Genomic DNA, 20,375 nt, shown 5'->3' on the forward strand with positions numbered 1-20,375 from the left:
TAAACAAGCAACACCTCTAATTCTTTACTCAACTGTAGGCACTTATGTCTCTTCCCATTAAATACGCTCTTATATGCAGGATAGATACAACATCAAGAAACCCCGGGATTTCAAATGTAGCATGTGAATTTCCCTAGAAATTCTTCTTTTATTTTTTTCTAACCTAAGACTATGTTGAGTAGCTCATCTTCTTGATGGTATGGTAATTCTATACCATCAAGCATAAAATTCTATCCTACGTTACTGACCTTCCTGCCTCCCAAACTACACTGTCTACTTCCTGAAGATAGAAAGTTTTGTAAATATTATTCCTACTAAAAACAATTCAGTTAATACAATGCCAAGCTTTCTGCATGCTTTCAATAAATGTGGGATGAATGAATGAATGAATGAATGAATGATGAATTAATGGTTTTAATTAATTCATAACTAATCCTTTTGTATTACATAATAAACACTCGCCATGCTCATATATTTCTATGATCTAAACTTCAGTCTTATTAGCTTCCCAACCAAAATAATCTAATCAATAAACTGATTTCCTACTGCATGCTCTTGTATACATTTGTATTTGTGTCACATTCTAAACTGCTTCTGTAAAGTATTTCTAGCAAACTTTGGAATCATAACGATTAAATTGTGTTTGATTTAATTTAGTGTTAAATGCATTCTATTGTTTTCTAATTCTTTGGAAAATTGGTAATCCCCCTGTATAGTGTATGTGATAATTCCTTATTAATTAAAAAATCTGTTTAACAAGGACAGCAATTCCCTCTCTACAATAGATAACACAGAGTTTATTCAATAATTACTCCTTGTCAAAGTTATTAAAGTAATTTTACCTTAGATTTTTTTCAGAGATGCTTTGGCTCTGTCTGAGGTTCTAGAAACCGTCTGGTACAAATCTCCCTTGAGTTCTCTATTTATGATGTCATTTTCCTACATAAAACTATACTTACCTGCATTTTACTTTACTATTAATATATTTTACTATATTTTTCAACTTAACCTCTTGCTGGTGGTTCAAAACCTCAGGAGCTTCTTGGATGAAATCTGAAATGGGGTCCCGAACACGAACGGCAGGAAAAGACCAAAGAAAAATTCAGGCCTCACCAGACTGGTCGGTGGCAGGGTTGATAAGCAAGGGAACTTACTTAGGAGACTTGTCCAGGGTGACCACAAGATGAATTGATCTCAGCACCCATCTGCCAGAATTTTAAAAGTTTATACAGAGGCCTTAACTCAGCCCAGTCATATACCATTCAGATGGTCCCAACATGTTACTACCTCAAGGCTGTGCCTTTGGGCAGGGCATCTTGCAGCAAGAGGACAGCAAGCAAAACACACATTCCAAGCACGGGGGAAGGGTTGGGGAGGTCCCGATTGCCCAGATCCAGCTGGGGGATCAACCTGTGTCATATCCTTTCAATGACCCCCTTTAACCTTCAACCTCTAAACACTAGGAAGGCCTCAGAGGTTAGTCCATGGATCTCTTCTCTCTTCTATCTATGCTACTCTTCTGGTGACTTACCCAGCCTCTTTGTTCTAAATACCACTGATAAGCTGACAACTTCTAAAAGTACACGTCCAGCCAGGATTTTGTTAGCTCATGTAACCAACTACCTAGTCTACATTTCCATTCAGATTAATAATAAAATTTCAAAAGTACTATGTCCAATATAGAACATGTTGGACATATGATATCGCCTTTTCTACTCTTCTTAGGAAATGACAACTGCATTTTTCCAGTTTCCCAGGAGAAAAATCTCAGATTCATTCTTGACTCTTCTATTTGTCACATGTCTGTATATCACCATCCTTATTAGTTCTAGCCTCAAAATAAAACCAACATCAAGTAACTTAGCTACCTTTGCAGTTAACACCCTTGTCCAAGTCAGCATTATCTCAGTGGTGTCTAATTCCTTTATAATACTTGCAGATTCACCCTCCTCTAGTCTATTCTCAACACAGCCAGAAGGGAAATTTTTCTAAAATGTTGGCAGTATATGTCACTAGTCTGAACAAAATACTTAAATAGCTTTATATTCAAAGCAAAAGAGGGGCTCCTGCATGGCTCAGTCTGTTAAGAATCCAACTCTTGATCTCAACTCAGGTCTTGATCTCAGGGTCATGAGTTCAAGCTCCGGGTTGGGCTCCACCCTGGACATGGAGCATACTTAAAAAAGAAAAAAAAAGTGAAAGGCAATATCCTAATAATGGTACACAAAATCCTGTGTGATCTGGCGCCCATTACTTAAGAGCTTATTTCTTACCACTCTTCAATGTTTCACTCTGTTCCAGTCACACTGGCCTCCTTGTTATTCCTCCAATACACAAAGTTTACTCCTGCTTTGGGACACTCACACTTGCTATAAGTGTGCTTAGAATCCTCTTCTCATAGATTTCCTAAAGATTGCTGCATTGTTTTTCATAATTCTTTTCCAAAACGTCACCTTAGGAGTGAAACTTTCCCTGTTCACCTATTACAAATGGTAACCTAACCAAACCTCCTACCTATCAGTCCTCCTGCTTTCTTTTCATAACCCTTATTCTCATCATAGGTTTGATTTATTTGACTACTTTATGTCTCCCTTTACTGAAATAAAAGTTCTGTGTGGATGAGGTCATATTCTCTTTCATTGACTTACATATTCTCTGCCCCCGGAAGGCACTCAATATATATTTATAGCTCATAATAGGAACTCAATAAATATTTGTTGAATAATTAAATAAAGTTAAATAAATAAAAACTTAAAAATATGTCTGAAATACTGGAAATTTGTCTATTTTTCATGACATGAATTAATATCCCTTGTAAGTAGAAACATAGTCCACTATATTAATAATCTTGATCCTACAGATATAAGTTAAAATATAGAAGGCTGGACCATCTGAGAAGACATAAAACAAAATACTGGGGATGACTTCCCTTGGAGGGTGTATTGGCTAATTGTTTCCTATCATGGAAGACAGTTTTAGAAGGCTCAACAACAGATACCTTAGGAAGCTGCAATGGGTGAAATAAATGCCAGATACATAGCTTAAATATTTTTCCTAAAGTCTGAGGATTCACTTAGAAGAGAAAGAAGTATTCGCACTTGAAAAAGGGGCTTTCAAATTAAGATAGGCTCTTGGTTAGGAGGTGTGCCTATAAGAAGAGAGAAAATTTGTTTTCCATACTGCCTGCTGCTATGTGTACGCTAACTAAATATTTACTATACTCATTATTCATTTAATTATAGTGATAAAATTCTATACCAAGATCCCGGTATGTAATAATAGTAAATTGAAGAACATTGATCTTTAAAGGAGAAACTATAGATGACATACAACTGGCTCTATTTATTTTGCCAGAGGAATGTTTTCTGAAATTACAGTCTCATATTACTGAGTTCATCATGCCCATATTTTCAAAGTACCCGAGATCATGTGCATGGCAAGGTGCGAGTAAAGACATCATGAGACAGCAACTGGAATATAAGAAACAACATGAGCTCTATCTATAGCCCTTCAAAACACAGAAACTAGTTCACCTCCAAAACTCACAATTCTACAATGGGTATATTAATCAATATAATTATTTTTATCTTATTATCTTTATCACAACAATTCTTCATTTAAAATTTTCTTAGAATCCTGGGGCACCTGGGTGGCTTGGTTAAGCATCTGCTTTTGGCTCCGGTCATGATCCTAGGATCCTGGGGTACCTACTCAGTGGGGAGCCTGCTTCTCCCTCTCCCTCTGCCACCCCCCCAGCTTGTGCTCCCTCACTCCCACTCTCTCTCAAATAAGTAAATGAATAAAATCTTTTTTAAAAATTTAAAATTTTCTTAGAATCCTAAAGTGTCTTAAAATACTGCAATTAAGTCTCATGAAACTTTCCTACGAGAGATTATGTAATAATAATGCCACTTGACCTCTAAGAACTCTAAAACTCTTGGCACAAATGACATTGTCCAACAACCCCCATGCTAAGGGAATTAGCCAAACTCTAACATACCTTCTATTGGCCCAAGACCACGTCCTAGGACAACCACAGCCGCCACCACCCCCTTAAAATGTGTACTTGAGAAAGGTCAACACTGTTTTAATGTTTAATTTCATGAGGCAATTTGACTGAGCCATGGGGTACCCAGGTGTTCACTGAAGCATGACTCTGGGTGAGAGGGTGTTTTAGGATGAAATTAGCTTTTGACTGAGTAGAGAAAATTGCTCTTCCTAATGTGGGGGGTCCTCATGTGAAGGCATGAACAGAACAAAAAGCTCACTCAGCCTCCCTAGAATTAGAAGGAATTCCTCCTGCCTCACTGCCTTGATCTGGAACATTGTGGTCTGTTCATGAGGTCAAACTCAAAGGGAAACATTTTAGCTCCTTTTGGATCTTGAGCTGGCTTTCAGGCTACAACTTAAACCATTGATTTTCTTGGTCTCAGGCCTTGGGATTCAGACTGGAACTACACCACTGACCTTCCTGGGTCTCCAGCTTGCAGACTGCAGATCTTGGGACTTCTCAGTCTCTATAATCATGTGAGTCAATTGCTTATAATAAATCATATATATGTGAGTGAGTGAGTGAGTGAGTGAGTGAGAGTGTATCCCATTTGATTCTGTTTCTCTGGAAATCACTAACACAGCTGACCAAAGGATTTAGTTTGGTTCAGTCAGAACCTGACTATAAGCCCCTGACCTCTCTCTTTCCTTAGAGCAGTTACAATTTAAAAAAAACAAAACAAAACAAACAAACAAAAAACCTTGTAATTATAAATCCTTTCATTCCCCCATTGAGATATAAACCTTCTACTAGCCAAAAATGTCTCAAGTAACTGGGGGCCGTCTATCTCTTTAAAATGCAAACATCCAGGGAGATGGCTCTCCTGTCTCTCAGTTCCTATGGGAAAGTAAACCTAACTTTGGTGGGCACCTTCTCCAGTTTGCAAAACTATATCCTGTTCTAAAGATATAAAAAGTTTTTGTCCCCCAAATAAGTGACAATTAACAAACTCAATGGCTTAGTCATATTGACAAATTAAGCCCTTCAGTACTTTTCCTTTAGCACACTCTTGCATTCTAAAAACCTCCTATCTTTTGTTTGGAGGAGTTGAACCGTTTACACTGAAGTATTTCCCCTACTGCACTAGTCTGATAAAATCTGTCTTGCAAATTTTAACCAGTGTCTGGTGAATTTCTCTTTGACACTAACTTCATCACTCTATAGAACAGAAACTGACCTCGGAAATGTGCTTAAAAACAGAACAAGTGATACAAACTGATTTAAACATTTTTTTTTTCCTGCTTATTGAGCAAAGGACTCCACTTTCATTTTTCAATGGACTCCACAAATTATGTAGGTGGTCTGGGTTGTAGTGGTAATAACACTAGAAGTGGCAGTAAAAGCTAACATGTATTAAGTAATTGCTCTGTGCCAGGCTCTGACTTACATGTTCTTTGTGTATCGAGTTATTTCATTTCATAACAGAGATAAAATATACTATACTAACACATATCCCTTTTTATAGTTAAAAAACTGAGGCAACACCGAAGTTCATTACTGCGAATATTAGAAATGACATAGAGAAGAAATTGTGAAAATAGAATAAAAAACCAGATGAGAGTCAGAGTGGAAATAGAATCTAAAGGAAATAAGGAAAGCTTAGATTGAAAAAGTGATTCATGTCAAGTTTGTTTTCTTGTTTTTGTTTAATTTTTGTTTTGTTTTGGTTTTGATCTAGGGGATTAGGTGCATGGTGGAATAATAACTGAGATGGTCTTAAAGATGAGATAATAAGTCTAGCTTTCATTAAACTGAGTTTATATGAAAATGTCTAACAGGTCATTGGAAATATGGGTCAGTTGCTCAGGGGCAAAGTAAAGTTGAGGAAGGAAATTTGGAAGAACCCAGGAAGGTAATATTTGAGTTCATAGGAATACATGAGATCCACAAACAGGAAAGACATCTGAAGAAAGAAACTCAAACAAGGCTTTGTTTAAAGACCTGGAAAAAGAGGAGGCAGAAGTGGGGTCTGAGAAATGCTCTTTTATCCAGGTGCCTGCAGCGTCATTTAACTCCAGAGAGGGGAAAGAGCTTAAGTCAGCAAATTTTCAGGAGTTCTAAATATTGCAGAGAGCTCAAGGAGGGATGAAGAATTACGGAGAACCAAATATTGTAGTAAAGGATGAACATTGGTGACCATCAGGAGAGCAATTTCTGTGTGGTAAGAGGCAGGAGCCAGATTGCAAATGTTTTCAAAGGGAATTGTTGGTAAGAAACGGATGGTTGTTTGTTCTTTTCAGGTGTTGGAATTGAAGCGAAAGAATGAACAGAATGGTGGGAGAAAATAGTCAAGGAAATGAGGCCTAGGATCAGAGAGGTGTGCCTTATTTAAAGATGAAAGGACAAAAATAATTGAGGAGAGGGAGAGACAGAGACAGAAGGTGTTGATCACGGGGAGCTGCTTCTTTCTCCTCTCCTTATTGCAATCTGTCGATTCCTTTTTCATTGTTTTCATGTATTAAGTATATTGGGTTTTGTCACTTTCAAATGCATAATTTTTAGCAATAGACTTTGGCTCTCTGTATCTCATTTTCCATTTGTAAAATTAAAATTGTCTGGCCTGCATGGGTTTACTTACTCTGGGGGTGAGTAAAATGTAGAATAAGTAAGTAAAAATTCATACGTAACAATTAGACACTAAAATACAATTATAGAAAAAGTTTAAAATCATGTGTTATTATTGTCACTTGTTTCCTGCTCCTTGGAAGAATTCCAAAGAGAGCCACGAGAGTTCTCTTTGCTACTCTTATACAAGGACCTGCCTGAAAGTCAACCTCAACAGCTTCTAGCTATAAATCAAGTTTGCCGTTTTCCTATTCAACTGTGCCAACATTTTAAAACTGTAAAGGTAAAAAATAAGCAAAAATACCAGTGAAATAGCTGTAGGTCAGTTCTAATAAAAATGACTTACTTACTCTTGTTCATTTATGTATATGAACTGACATATTCACATCTTCATATTCATTACTTAGGAATCCATTCTGATTCTTATAGTGTACTAAGGTTATCATATGATTATGTGTGGCATCAATTTTCCTTCCTGCTACATTCCCTTTTTACAAGCTGTAAGCATCATAAACTTGGAAGATTTTATTGGAAAGTCAAGGTGGCAGAGTTATGGAAATGACTCAGAAATGATGCTTCCCTGCTGCAACAATGTTGATTTACTTGTAATGCTAAACACACTCCACTAAGTCATACACAGCTCTTGGGAGAGGGATGACTAATTAGCTCAGTGACTTATCCGCCCACATGCTCTGCTGATTCTGATACATTAAAACATTTTATTAGCCTGCAAGGTCAGGAAATCTTACTACTTGGGTAATATTTCTAAAAATTTAATAGCAATAGCCTGATGTTAGTTCTTTGCATTTGTAGATTGAAAATAAATCCTCAAAGATGAATAAACCCATATACTTATTTCTTAGAACTTCTTTTCACACAGAGGTCTCAACACAAAGATTAAAATGTTTAAAATGGAATAATCGTTGGCAAAGTCAGATAATTATTCATATGTTGACAAATTTAGTTGTCTAAAAACTTAGAATTCCTTAATGTATTCTACTCATTGTGCATTTCAATGTGAGATAAAGACTTGAAGTTCATACTTGTATGGGAAGTGCCCTCTTTTAGCATTTCTGACCAAAGAATCCTCTTCAGCAAATATTTCTAAAGAATGACATGTCTCAGGATGTTCAATGTGCAGCTGTCAATGCGAGAGCTGCAAACAGAACCAGAGTAACTAAATATTCAAATAGGGATTCTGTAATCACAAGTGACATTAGCCTGCATTCAAACTAGCAGCTAGAATACACAGAAATTGAAAATTTATTTTCCAGCATCATCACCATAATCATTAGTTGAGCAGAGAAATATTACATTAAATAGACGACAATGGGCCATGTTAAGTTGGGAGAATTATGTTCATCTCTTAGTTTTCTGCCATTGACTAAATCCTACAGTCGGTACACTGTCTTCTTTGCGTACAAAAGATGGCAGCATTTATTTCTAGGCAGATAATTGTCTTTCCTGCTAATCACATAAAATACCCCATACATTTGATTAGCATCTCCTACAGCAAAAGGCACTGAAGCAAAATTGTTGCGGGAAAAGGAAAAAAAAAAAAATCGGTAGAAATCAAAATAAAGCCAGAGGGCAAAGAACGAGTTGAGTAATTTATTTTTGTATGCAGAAATAACGAATTGATTAACCTGAAGCAGGAAATACTTAGGGTTCACATATTCTGCAATTTTTCCGTAAGTACCATATTGTCCCACGTTATAAAAACATGCGATGGCATTTTCCTTTCCATTTGGGGCTATGTCATCATTTTCCACTCAACTGCTCCATTCTGAAGACTACCTCTAAGAAAGTATAAAAAGTGCTTGAAGAGAAGGAAATATAAAAACAGACTTAATGAATTAGTAAATGTTTTTAAGTTTTATGTGTAAAGTTTTAACAATCCTGCAAACAAAACTGGTTCCCCAAATCCTTGGGCACAAATCACACTTTTCCTCTTTTCCTCCTCTTTCCTATGTTTCCTTGTTCTGTCACTTTTCATTCATACAAAAAGGATACAATTTTATGTACTTATTTTTTTTTGCTCAAGTTGTACAGTTCTGACAACAAATCATGGGTTCCAACTGTGCCCACATCTTAAACTATTCAACTGTGCCCATATTCTAAAACTATAAGAATAGAAGTAAAAATTCCAATAGAGTAGCTTTGAGTAAATTCTAACAAAAATAACTTACTCACCATCATTCATTTATGTATATGACCTGACGTACTTGCATCACTTTGGGTAGAAAACGACACAAAAAAGTGTATGGATGATCGGGACATTGTTGATCTGAATTCAAATTTAAGTTTTGCTACAAATCTCACTGTGTAACTTTGAGGATATATCATATTCCATCTCAGCATCAATTTTTTGAGCTGTAAAATGATGAGATTAAGTGAAATAACCACTAAGATTGCATCTAGCTCAAATGCTCCATGCTCTGGGCCCGATAACATGCAGCCAGATTCCTAGTAGATCCACGAATAAAATGTAAGTTGGAGGCTTCCACATATGCAGGGAAAAAGTACTTTTAAACACAGTTAGCATCTGAGTTAAAATGAGAAAATCAATAAACATTTAATTCATGATAGAAAATATGTTCAAGCATTCTTTCCATAATTAAGGCAAGGCATCTTGTGACTTTGAACTTTACTTCCTAGTTAGAAGCAAGTAGCCCTTCTTTAGAGAAGGCAGAGTATTTTACCTACCAAATCATCTAGCCATTAAAAAGCTCTACAGTGATGTAAGAATTTCAGATGGAAAGCAACTCTGTTCTACTCAGATAGTGTAATAACTATAGTATATCTCTATTAAGCCCCAGAGTCTTATTAATCTCAAAAAAAATGCACCTTTTCATGTGCATTGTACTTATTGAGCTAAAGTTGTGTAGCACATAGACTGTTAATATCCATTTACACCTCCTTAAACATAGCTGAATTTCTTGAACCCACAATAAAGAGTTATTTTTTAGCATATGAAAGGGAAAAAGATCTTCGGGTGAGCTAGATTTATGAAGACTAAAAAAGTCATCTAACTACACAATCATTATGTGAGTAAATACAACCTTAAGGATAATAAAATGAACATATTATGTATATCAGGATTTTTTTATTAGTATTCTAGTGAATTAGACAGAAATTGCCAACAGTTATGTGGGCAGAAAAAGGGTTATTTTTTACATCAGTAATTTATGAATGCATTCTCAAATGAAATGGAGGCACCCTAGCTTGGGATCAGCTACAACCTCACAGAAAACTCACCCCATGTTGGGATGCCCTTGAAGCAGGCTCTCCAGCTATCCATATGTAGAAGGAACCATAATATTTTTACCAAAAGGGGAAAAAAGGGGCGCCTGGGTAGCTCAGTCGTTAAGCATCTGCCTTCAGCTCAGGTCATGGTCCCAGGGTCCTGGGATCAAGCCCCGCATCAGGCTCCCTGCTCCACGGGAAGCCTGCTTCTCCCTCTCCCACTCCCCCTGCTTGTGTTCCCTCTCTCGCTGTGTCTCTGTCAAATAAATAAAATCTTTAAAAAAAAAAAAAAAGGCGGGGGAAGAGCTCAGGATCTTCATGCTTTGTCCAAAAGCAAATGATCAACAGAGAGATGGTTATAAAACATCTGGCCTAAGGTCTTATCTACCCCCAGGAATTCACTTAAAACCTTGTACACAGAGATTTTTAAAATCTGTCTTTTTCTCTGTTACTGAAATATGCTTTTTAAAACATGTAATACATGAAGAGGAGAATATGAACTACCCACTTCAGGGCAGTTACTTCAGGTCATTTTAAACAGCATATATAAACATATAAGAGGACAGTGTTGGAGAGTAAGTGTGAGAATGTCCCTGAGATCTCCTGAAAGTGGTTCAGAGCAACTTAGAGTTTCTGGATTTCTTTTGATTTGCAATTACGAATAGAAGCAGAGACAGTTTCTTCTTATCAATAATATGACCTTCATGTCCAGGCTTGTTTGAACTGAAGAAACATAGGTCATACTTGGTAGGAAAAAATAAATAATAAAACAAAACTGACATGATATAACCCATATATCTAAGTTTTCCTGTTGTCCTCTAGGAAAGATGCCAAAAAAGTAGAGTATGAAAAGAATTTATATTGCTTGTTCAAGCAGCAATCATTAAGCCCTGAGCTATTTTCCAATTTGAAAAATGATGGGGTTGCTCTCATGGAATATAGAACGCTTTTAGAGAAGGAGTACACATTATATGTATGTATATTCCTTTGAAGGCGTTATGCTTTCTGGCCTCTATGCAGAATATATAGCTTAACTGCTTCAGTCTCTTGAGCCACAAAATGAGACATGCAGAGATCAAACACTTAATATTAATTCAGCTTTTATGCTATAGCCTGTATAAGTTCAGGTTCATAAGTCTGTGAAGGGGAAGATGTCATAAACAAGAAAGTAGTGACGAGTCACATGAATGTGCAACCCGTTGGCCTATTCAAACTTTGGTTCTGAATTTAAATCACCTTTGAAAATAAGAAATGTGAACATAAGTGAATTTAGACCATGGGAATAAGTGTTGTGTTAAATAGTCAAAAAGTAAATAAAATTCCTGCAGGAAGGTAAAAATGCACAAGTCCAGAACTAAAAACTAACCAGGAGTCTACATTTCCAAGGCTTACACCTCCATTCTGGTAGTGACCCACACTTTGACAGAACCCCTTAACAAATTAATAGATATGAGCTGAAGAAAATTCTACATTTCTTATTGCTCTTCAGGTTGGCTAAGTATTTATACTGTGATATCTATTTTAAAACACTTTTCCTACCACCCCTAGAGGATTTGAAGACTTACACTGTTTTAGAAATGACAAAAAACATAATACTTATTTTGGAAGCAGAACTACAGGTAGTTTGAAGAACGGTCTAATCCAAAAACTTTCATGCATATTGTTCATTAATTCACTTATTCACTCACTCAAAAATTATTTGCGAATTCCATGATGTGACCAGCACAGTACCATGGACACAAATATATAAAAAAATCTTGACCTAAGCCCTCAGGGAGCTCAGAGTCTAGTCTGTTAGCCATCCATCTATACAAAGAAGTAAAACAACATGTATGAGAAAAGTAGTAGCACAGAAGAGGAAGATGTTTTTCTGGGGTAGAAAGAGAAGAGGGAAGTGTGCGGAATCCCTACATCAAATCAAATACGCTTTGCTCAGCTTCCTGGTATAACTGCAATAGGCTTCACTCAGTACTTGAAGAAGAAACATATATTCAGCTCAATGCCAGCTTACGACTGAGATTTTGCTCACTTCCCAAGCTCCTCTATGGAACGCTGGTGAGGTTTTGAACCACAGAGAGATGCACACATAACTTCTGCCTCCACCAGGCAGGCCTGTGGGAGGTAAACTATATATTCACTACTCCCACGATGAGGAGAAAATAATCAAAAGAGCAGCAACATAACTCCTATTCTATTTTCAAATCTCACTTGAATACATATAATTGGTGAAATCAAATTTGCACTCAGAATCCTAGCTGTTAAAATAGATGATTTTACTTTTCCAGCTTCTGCAGCAAAAGGAGAAGGTAGTGGACACTTAGATAATCACTACTCAGCATCCACTAGAAAAAAAAAAAAATCCTAAAAAGAAATGGCATGGAAAAGTCAGAACTTTTAGCATCTTCCTTTTCACACATAAAGCGTCTCTTACTCTTTAAACACATAGTCAAATTCTATTCTTGTCTTTGATAGTTCCCTCAGTAGCCTTCTTCCATAGAAATTGTGTATGTTGGGGGGAAGGTGTGGGATTAGAAGAGAAAAAAGAGAGGGAGGGAGAGAAAGAGAAAAAACTTCATCTCACACTGGTAGTATACATCTGTCTTTCCTTCAAACCTTTGAAATTGTCCCTTAGAGTTTGAAAGCCTTAAAAATCCCATTACTTATGTTCTAATCCTATTGTTTAATGTGTTTAGTATGCTCTCTGTGGGTGAGGAACTGTCACCAATCCATTTATGTAGAGACAAATCTTTTTGTATTTTCAAATGGCCCTGTTTCTATTCTTCTATTAAAATGATTGTTCTCCCAACCTCCATTAGTGATACAAACTCTCAGTAAACTAGGAATAGAGGGGAATTTCCTCACCTTGATAGAGAATGTCTAAAAAAAATCCCACAGATAAAATCATACTTAATACTGAGAAACTTGAAGCTTCCCCATGAAGACCAGATAAAAGGCAATGATGTCCTTCCTCACTACTCTTTTTTAACATTGTACTGGAAGTCCTTTCTAATGCAGCAAGGCAAGAAAAAGAAATAAAAAGACATACGTATTGGGGAGGGAGATATAAACATGTCTTTGTTCACATATGGCATGATCATCTCCTTAGAAAATCTGAAAGAACCAAAAACAAAACAAAACAAAAAAACCTCCTGGAACTAATAAGCAATTATAACAAAACTGCAAGATACAAGGTTAATATACAAAAGTCAATTGCCTTCCTATATACTAAAAATAAACAAGTAGAATTTGAAATTAAAAACACAATATCAATTACTTCAAAAATAAAATACTTAGGTATAAATCTAACAAAATACATATAAGATTTATATGAGGAAAATTAGAAAACTGATGAAAGAAACAAAGAACTAAATAAATGGAGAGAGAGTCGGTATCCATGGATAGGAAGACTCAATATTATCATTGTGTCAGTTGTTTCCAACTTGATTTAGAGATTCAGTGCTATCCCAGTAAAAATCTCAGCAAGTTATTTTTTGGATATTAAAAAGCTGATTCTAAAGTTTATATGGCAAGGCCAAGACCCCAAAAAAACCAGACAATATTAAGAAAACAAAGTAGGAAGCAAAAAGTACCTGACATCAGGACTTACTATAGAGGCTACAGTATTTATGAAAGTGTGGTATTAGCAAAGTAATAGATTAATGGAACAGAACACAGAGTCCAGAAATAGACCCACATGAATACAATCAACAGATCTTTGACAAAGAAGCAAAGTCAATACAATGAAGTACAGAGAGTCTATTCAACAAATGGTGCTGGAACAACTGGATATCCGCATGCCAAAAAAAAGTGAATCTAGACCCAGACCGTACACTCTTCATAAAAATTAACTCAAAATAGATCAGACCGAAATGTTAAAACACAAAATTATAACCTCCTAGAAGATAATATAGGCAAAACAATGATGACTTTGGGTATGGTGATGCTTTTTTAGATACAACACCAAAGACATGATCCATGAAAGAAAAGAATTGATAAGCTGGACTTCATTAATACTAAAAACTTCTGTTCTGTGAAAAAACAATGTCAAGAGAATTAGATGATAAGCTACAGACTGAGAGAAAATATTTGCACAAGAAATATCTTCTAATGGACTTTCATCCAAAATAAACAACTCCTGGAGTGCCTGGGTGGCTCAGTCGTTAAACGTCTGCCTTTGGCTCAGGTCATGATCCCGGGGTCCTGGGATCGAGCCCCGCATCCAGCTCCCTGCTCGGCGGGAGGCCTGCTTCTCCCTCTCCCCCTGCTTGTGTTCCCTCTCTCACTGTGTCTCTCTCTGTCAAATAAATAAATAAAATCTTTAAAAAAAATTAAAAAATAAACAACTCTTAAAACTCAACTATAAGAAAGAAAAAGCCCATTTAAAAAATGGGCCAAGGACTTTAACAAACACCTCACTAAAGAAGATATACAGATGACAAATAAGCATACGAAAAGGTGCCCATAGCATTACACCATTAAAACAACAATGGGATGCCACTACAAACCCAATCAGAATCTGGAACACTGACAACATCAAATCCTGGCAAAGATATGGAGCAATAGGAACTCTCATTCCTTGCTGGTAGGAATGGAAAATGGGACAGCAACTTTGGGAAACAGTTGGCAGTTTCTTATAAAACTAAACATATCCTTATCATGGTACCCAGCAATCATGCTCCTTGTTATTTGTTCAAAAGAGTTGAAAATGTATGCCCACACAAAAACCTACACACAGATATTTACAGCAACTTTATTTATGATTGCCAAAACTTGGAAGCAAGCAAGTTGTCCCTCAGTAGATGAATAGATAAGGAAATTTTGGTACCTTCGGAGAATGGAATATTATTCATCAACACTAAAAAGAAGTGAGTTATCAAGCCATGAAAAGACATAGAGGAAACTGAAATGGTTATTACTAAGTGCAAGAAGCCAAACTAAAAATGGTGCATACTTATCACATTCTAGAAAAGGCAAAACTTTGGAGACAATAAAAAGATCAGTGGTTGGCTATGGGTGAAAGGGATGAGAGAGAAATGAATAGGGAGAGCACATCAGCGTTTCAAGGAAGTAGAAATACTCCATATGATATCATAATGATTAATATATGTCATTAGGGATTTGTACAAACCCAAAAGTGAACCCTAAAGTAAACTATGGACTTCAGGTAACTATGATGTATCAATCTAAATTCATCGTTGGTAGGTAACTATGATGTATCAATCTAAATTCTCGTTCGTAACAAATATACACACTGGTGGGGAAGGAGGCTATGCATGTGTGAGGACAGGGAGTATGTGGGATATCTCCATACTTTCTTCTCAATTTTGTTGTGAACTTAAAATGGCTCTAAATATATAAAGTCTAAAAAAAAAAAAAATACTGTTCTCAAAGTACAAGATTACCTCTACAAAGGGGAATCCAGTCTGCTTAGATCAAAGAAAGCTGGAGAGTGTTGACTAGGAGTGGGTTCTTGAAAAGGCAAAAAATGTTTAATAACTACTAGTCAAATGAATGGGTACTAAAATCTGAGTTTGTGTTTAATGTGAGGGTGTAAATGTCTATATTTCTTCTAGAACTTAGTATATATATCCTTGTCTAGTTATTTCTGAGCTCCAAACACAGTGCCTACCATATGATTAGCATTTAATTAAAATGAACTAAGTAAAATAATGTCTATGGGAATGGCCAATGACATTAGGAACCTATTTATTATACTTGTGGTGGGATTTAAGAATGGAATAATAAACTCTTAACAGAGTGTTATGACTAATTCTCTGCAGCAGTGTCCAAGTGCCTGCTATCCTGAGGTTAAAGTGCACAGTGATCACTCATTCATACAGGGTAATTATTGCAAAACAAAACAAAATAATATAATATTTCAGGGTTGCCTTCCAAAAGAGAAAATCAAAATGAGTAGAATTAAAAAAATCTAAATTCATCACGTCCTTGAATTCTCTGATGGAAATATTTTATATCAATGCAATGAGTTAATAACATCTCCTTTAAATTTTTCAACTTGATAAAAATGTATTCAGGACTTTCCCGGCCTTACAAGAAGCAAGTTACCAAAGCTATTTAAACTTACTATTTTACAGTTTAAGCCCTCTAGGTACACAGTGCCAGAATTCTAAAACTGGAATTCATGTGCCATGATTAGGTTTCCAGTAGTCTATCAAATCATGAAATTGGTTGGAATGATGCATATCCATGATGTTCATATTTTAGGAGAGGGGATAGGACTTTCACTGAATTATTAAATATGACTGTATTAGGATTCTCCAGAGAAACAGAACCAATAGGTTATATATATTATATAATATTATTAAATACATTATTATATGTAATTTCATTTATACTTACATTTATATTTATATTTAAGTGTTGTATTTTAAGGAACTAACTTATGTGATTATGGAGGCTGTGAAGTCCCACAGCCTCCCATCTGCAAGCTGGAGACCCAGGAAAGCCAATGATGTAGAACAGTTCACGACCAAAGGCCTGAGAATTAGAGGACAATGGTCCCAGGACAAAGGCAGGAGGAAACAGATGCCCAGCTCAAACAGACAGAGAAAGAATTCAACCGTCCTCTACTTGTCTCTTAAGCATCCAACTCTTTTTTTTAAAGATTTTATTTATTTATTCATGAGAGACAGAGAGAGAGAGAGAGAGAGAGGCAGAGGGAGAAGCCGGCTCCCAAGGAGCAGGGGCCCGATGCAGGACTCGCTCCCAGGACCCTGGGATCATGACCTGAGCCGAAGGCAGACGCTTAACCATCTGAGCCACCCAGGCGCCCTTAAGCATCCAACTCTTGATTTCAGTTCAGGTCACGCTCTCAGGGTTGTGAGATCAAGCCACCACGTCAGGGTCTACCTTGGGCATGGAGTCTGCTTACAATTCTGTCTCTCCCTTTGCCCCTTCCCCACCTCTCTCTCTTAAAAAAAGAAAGAAAGAAAAAAATTAACCCTCACAATGTCTATGATCAACAAAACACTAAAGACCATTGAAAACTCATTCAACTGTACTTATTTCACTAAAGACTGAGTCACTTGATCTCTTCTTTTAATGAGCAAAAATCTGATAGTCAATCTTATTTCTCTCTGATTCAATGTCATTTTCATTTCAGACTAAATTTTGGTTTTGTCTTTAGTAATTGCCTCTTCCAATTATGCATGTTCTTCCTTACAATTTCAGCTCCCTTCTTGACTTTAGCTACCATTTTTATGCTGTTGAATCCTTTCTCTTTATCTCAATCTCTGATCACTCTCTTATGCTACAAAAAACAAAATGTAACTACCTTTCATATTCACCCATATTGTATTCACCATACATTCAACATTCACCCACTCAAAATCTATTGTGACTTCTTCATTCCCTATAACAATCAATGTCATCCTCCATCCAGTTTCTCAAGGTCATCTGTAAGTCATGCATATTATAACTTCTTCCTTTGTTGCACACAATCTCTTTAATTTTGTTAAATAAATAGCTCTTGAATCTTCTCTCTTTTTACACTGCCATATCTAAGTTTAAGCTCTTGCCAAGACTTATTAAGCAGTTGCAACTTCTCCTAAGTCCACTCAATTTCTTCTAATGTCACCAGAATACACTACACAAAAAACACATTTTCCAGCTAAACATATTTTCTTGTGTTATCAACTCCTAGCACTTACTGTAGAGGCCACTTTTGGGCAACAGGCTTGAACAGTGGAAACTTGAGTAAGGTAGAAAGGCCCACAGTGACCTCAACCCCCTGACTGAATACAAACAGGATCATTAAGTCCATTTTGAAATCACCATAGGCCCTAACTAACCAATGAGAAACTGACAACCAGGCACAGTTACCAAAAAAGGGAAAATCCCATACATCCTCATAACTCCTCACTTTCGCCCTTTAAATAGAGCCCCCACCCACTGCCTCATGGCACACAGTCTCTCCTTTGCTGTCCTGCCAGCTATTCCCTTGTGGTGTCTTTGTTAAACTTCTATCTCCTTTGTTATGCCTTAGGTGAATTCTTTCACCACCCAATCTACTGGCTTCTACTAGATTGGTTCACCCCACATTCTGGGTCCCCCATCCGATTGGAAAGACACCATCCTTACCACACTGTACTACATTTTATTTTATTTATTTATTTTGCATTCCTGCTTACCTCATTAGATAGTAATGCTCAGTATCTCACCCACCTTTCCAATGACTCAATTCATCCAGTGCATATAATGTACAAATAATACTATAGCAAAGATGGCTGGCTGTCTACAAAATTTGTGCTTCCCCTTCCATGGTGTTGAGCTTGTGTGGGGAGACAGCTGCCCACCTGTGGACCACATTTCCAAGTGTCCTTATAATGCACGTGACTAATTCTCAACAGTGAAATTCAGTAGAAGTGATATATCACTTTTAGGCCAGGGCTTTTAACAATTTGGTGTATTCTACTCTCATTTTTATCTTTCCCTAGATGAATACAGAAAATTCCAAGGCCTTGTAGGAAAAAAAAAAGCTAAAAGATGGAAAATCTCTATTCCTGAAAGCACAAATTGGAGGGGAGCTTCCATCCTGCAAGAAAGACATTCACTGGGAACATAAATAAGAAGTTTCTCTTGTATTAAGACATATTTGTTTAAGGTGTTATGGCCACTAATTATTCCAACCAATATAACTAGATAGTCATTTAAGTATTTTGAAATAAATGTTTATAATATACCTACATTTTATACTTTTGCATAAATGGGTGAAGGCAGCAAAACAGGAAAGCATTCCTCCTTGCATTTCCCAAAATATGGTTATAGTATAATGATCTGGCATTCAAGATATATACTTCCAATATAGAGGAAAAAAAACACTGAAGAATATTGATTTAGAACATATGACAAAATTTGCATCTTCATAAAACTTCTCCATTTTAATAGATTTTCACTTTAGCACAGAATTGAAAGTACCATTTTGCTCAAGTAGTTAAAAAAGAACAATGCAAATAATTAAAGAGAATCTAGACTACATTGACAACTAATTAGAGCAATGAAAGCATTTGGATAAGGGCCCAGTTAAAACTACCCAAGAAAAATAGACTAAGCTATTTGAGTAACCATATTATGCACATTGCTTCTTCATATAAACTGCATGAGTATTTTGGGCTTGTTTATTTTGCCCAGTTTGTATGTAAATGGTTTTTCCCACTTTTGCATTGTCAGTCATTTCAGTAAAATTGAATTAAGTGGGAAAAGAAAATTTAATCAAGAAGTTTCCCCTCCAGCACTCTATTCTTCCCATTATACATTAGAAATTTGTGAGATGAGATTTATGTATATATATATAAGATATATACATATGTGTGGTGGTGATGAATCAGTAATGTAGAGATCTGTTTAGAGTTGAGTTTTATGTAGATATACACATTAGGTCTTTTTGAGTATAATACAATTCATGATCACAATCCAATAATTACTAATTTTTATTGGTCTTACTATCTACAGAAGTCTGAAGTCCACTTGGTTCTTGGTACTCAAAGTTTGAGCCATGGACCAATTGAATCAACAACACCTGGAGCTTGTTAGAAATGCAAAATCTCAGAGCTCCTGGGTGGCTCAGTCGTTAAGCATCTGCCTTTGGCTCGGGTCATGATCCCAGGCTTCTGGGATCGGGCCCCACATCGGGCTCCCTGCTCTGTGGGAAACCTGCTTCTCCCTCTCCCACTCCCCCTGCTTGTGTTCCCTCTCTCACTGTGTCTCTCTCTGTCAAATAAATAAATAAAATCTTAAAAAAAAAAAAGAAATGAAAAATCTCAGGTCTGACCCTGGTTGATTATACACATGTTAAAATTTGAGAATCACCGCTCTAGGCAACAAAGAGGAAATGAAGAATGTGTTCATGACAGCTCTAAAAGGATTGCACTACTCTGAAAAAAACTTTTTTATTCTAGTTTAAATAAAATACTTCCTGAAATTAGGATTTTTGTGAGTAAAAATCTAGGCTAAGTCATTTGCCTCTTTAGCCTTTGAGTACTAGCATTAAGCTCTCGGGAAAAGAGGCAGTATCTTGTTATATAGGCTTTGTATCAGTTATGATGTTCCCAGCTAAAAATAGTGAAAAAACTCATCTCCACTATTCTTAAGTAGTAATAACATCCTGAGAGTACAGCATAGGGCAGGCCTCAAAGATGACTCAGCCCAACAGCTCTGGCTTCCGTTGTTGGCAGTTCTCTTGGTTTTACCTTCCTTCCCACGTAGCTTCATTTGGAAGCAGGTAAAGAGAGCAGTGAAAGCGACAGGTCTTGCACATGGCAAAATGATTCCAGATTGTCATGAACAGGCTCTGAAGGCACACACATGAGTTGTGTCTTTCCACAGTGTCAGCTTTATTCAGTCATAAAGCAAAGTTAAATCACAATTATAAAGCAGGTTCAGGATTCCAAACTCAATGACACTTCGCCATGTGATTCAACTTGGCTTCTTACACCGCACAAAGAGCAGGACAGAAGACAAGCCACACAACAAACAAGGTAACAGAAGGGTTCAG

General features: G+C 36.5%; 1 long non-coding RNA gene across 1 annotated transcript in view; it reads right to left on the reverse strand.

The window, feature by feature from the left end:
* LOC113925728 overlaps positions 1-20,166 on the reverse strand; it is a 36,271-nt gene extending 16,105 nt beyond the window's left edge. The window contains exon 1 of the long non-coding RNA XR_003521033.2: positions 20,071-20,166. This is a non-coding gene — a long non-coding RNA (uncharacterized LOC113925728). The remainder of the gene's footprint in view (positions 1-20,070) is intronic.
* Positions 20,167-20,375: the final 209 nt, after the last annotated feature.

The sequence above is a fragment of the Zalophus californianus genome, chromosome 2, assembly GCF_009762305.2.
Source record: "Zalophus californianus isolate mZalCal1 chromosome 2, mZalCal1.pri.v2, whole genome shotgun sequence".
Lineage (NCBI taxonomy): Eukaryota > Metazoa > Chordata > Mammalia > Carnivora > Otariidae > Zalophus > Zalophus californianus.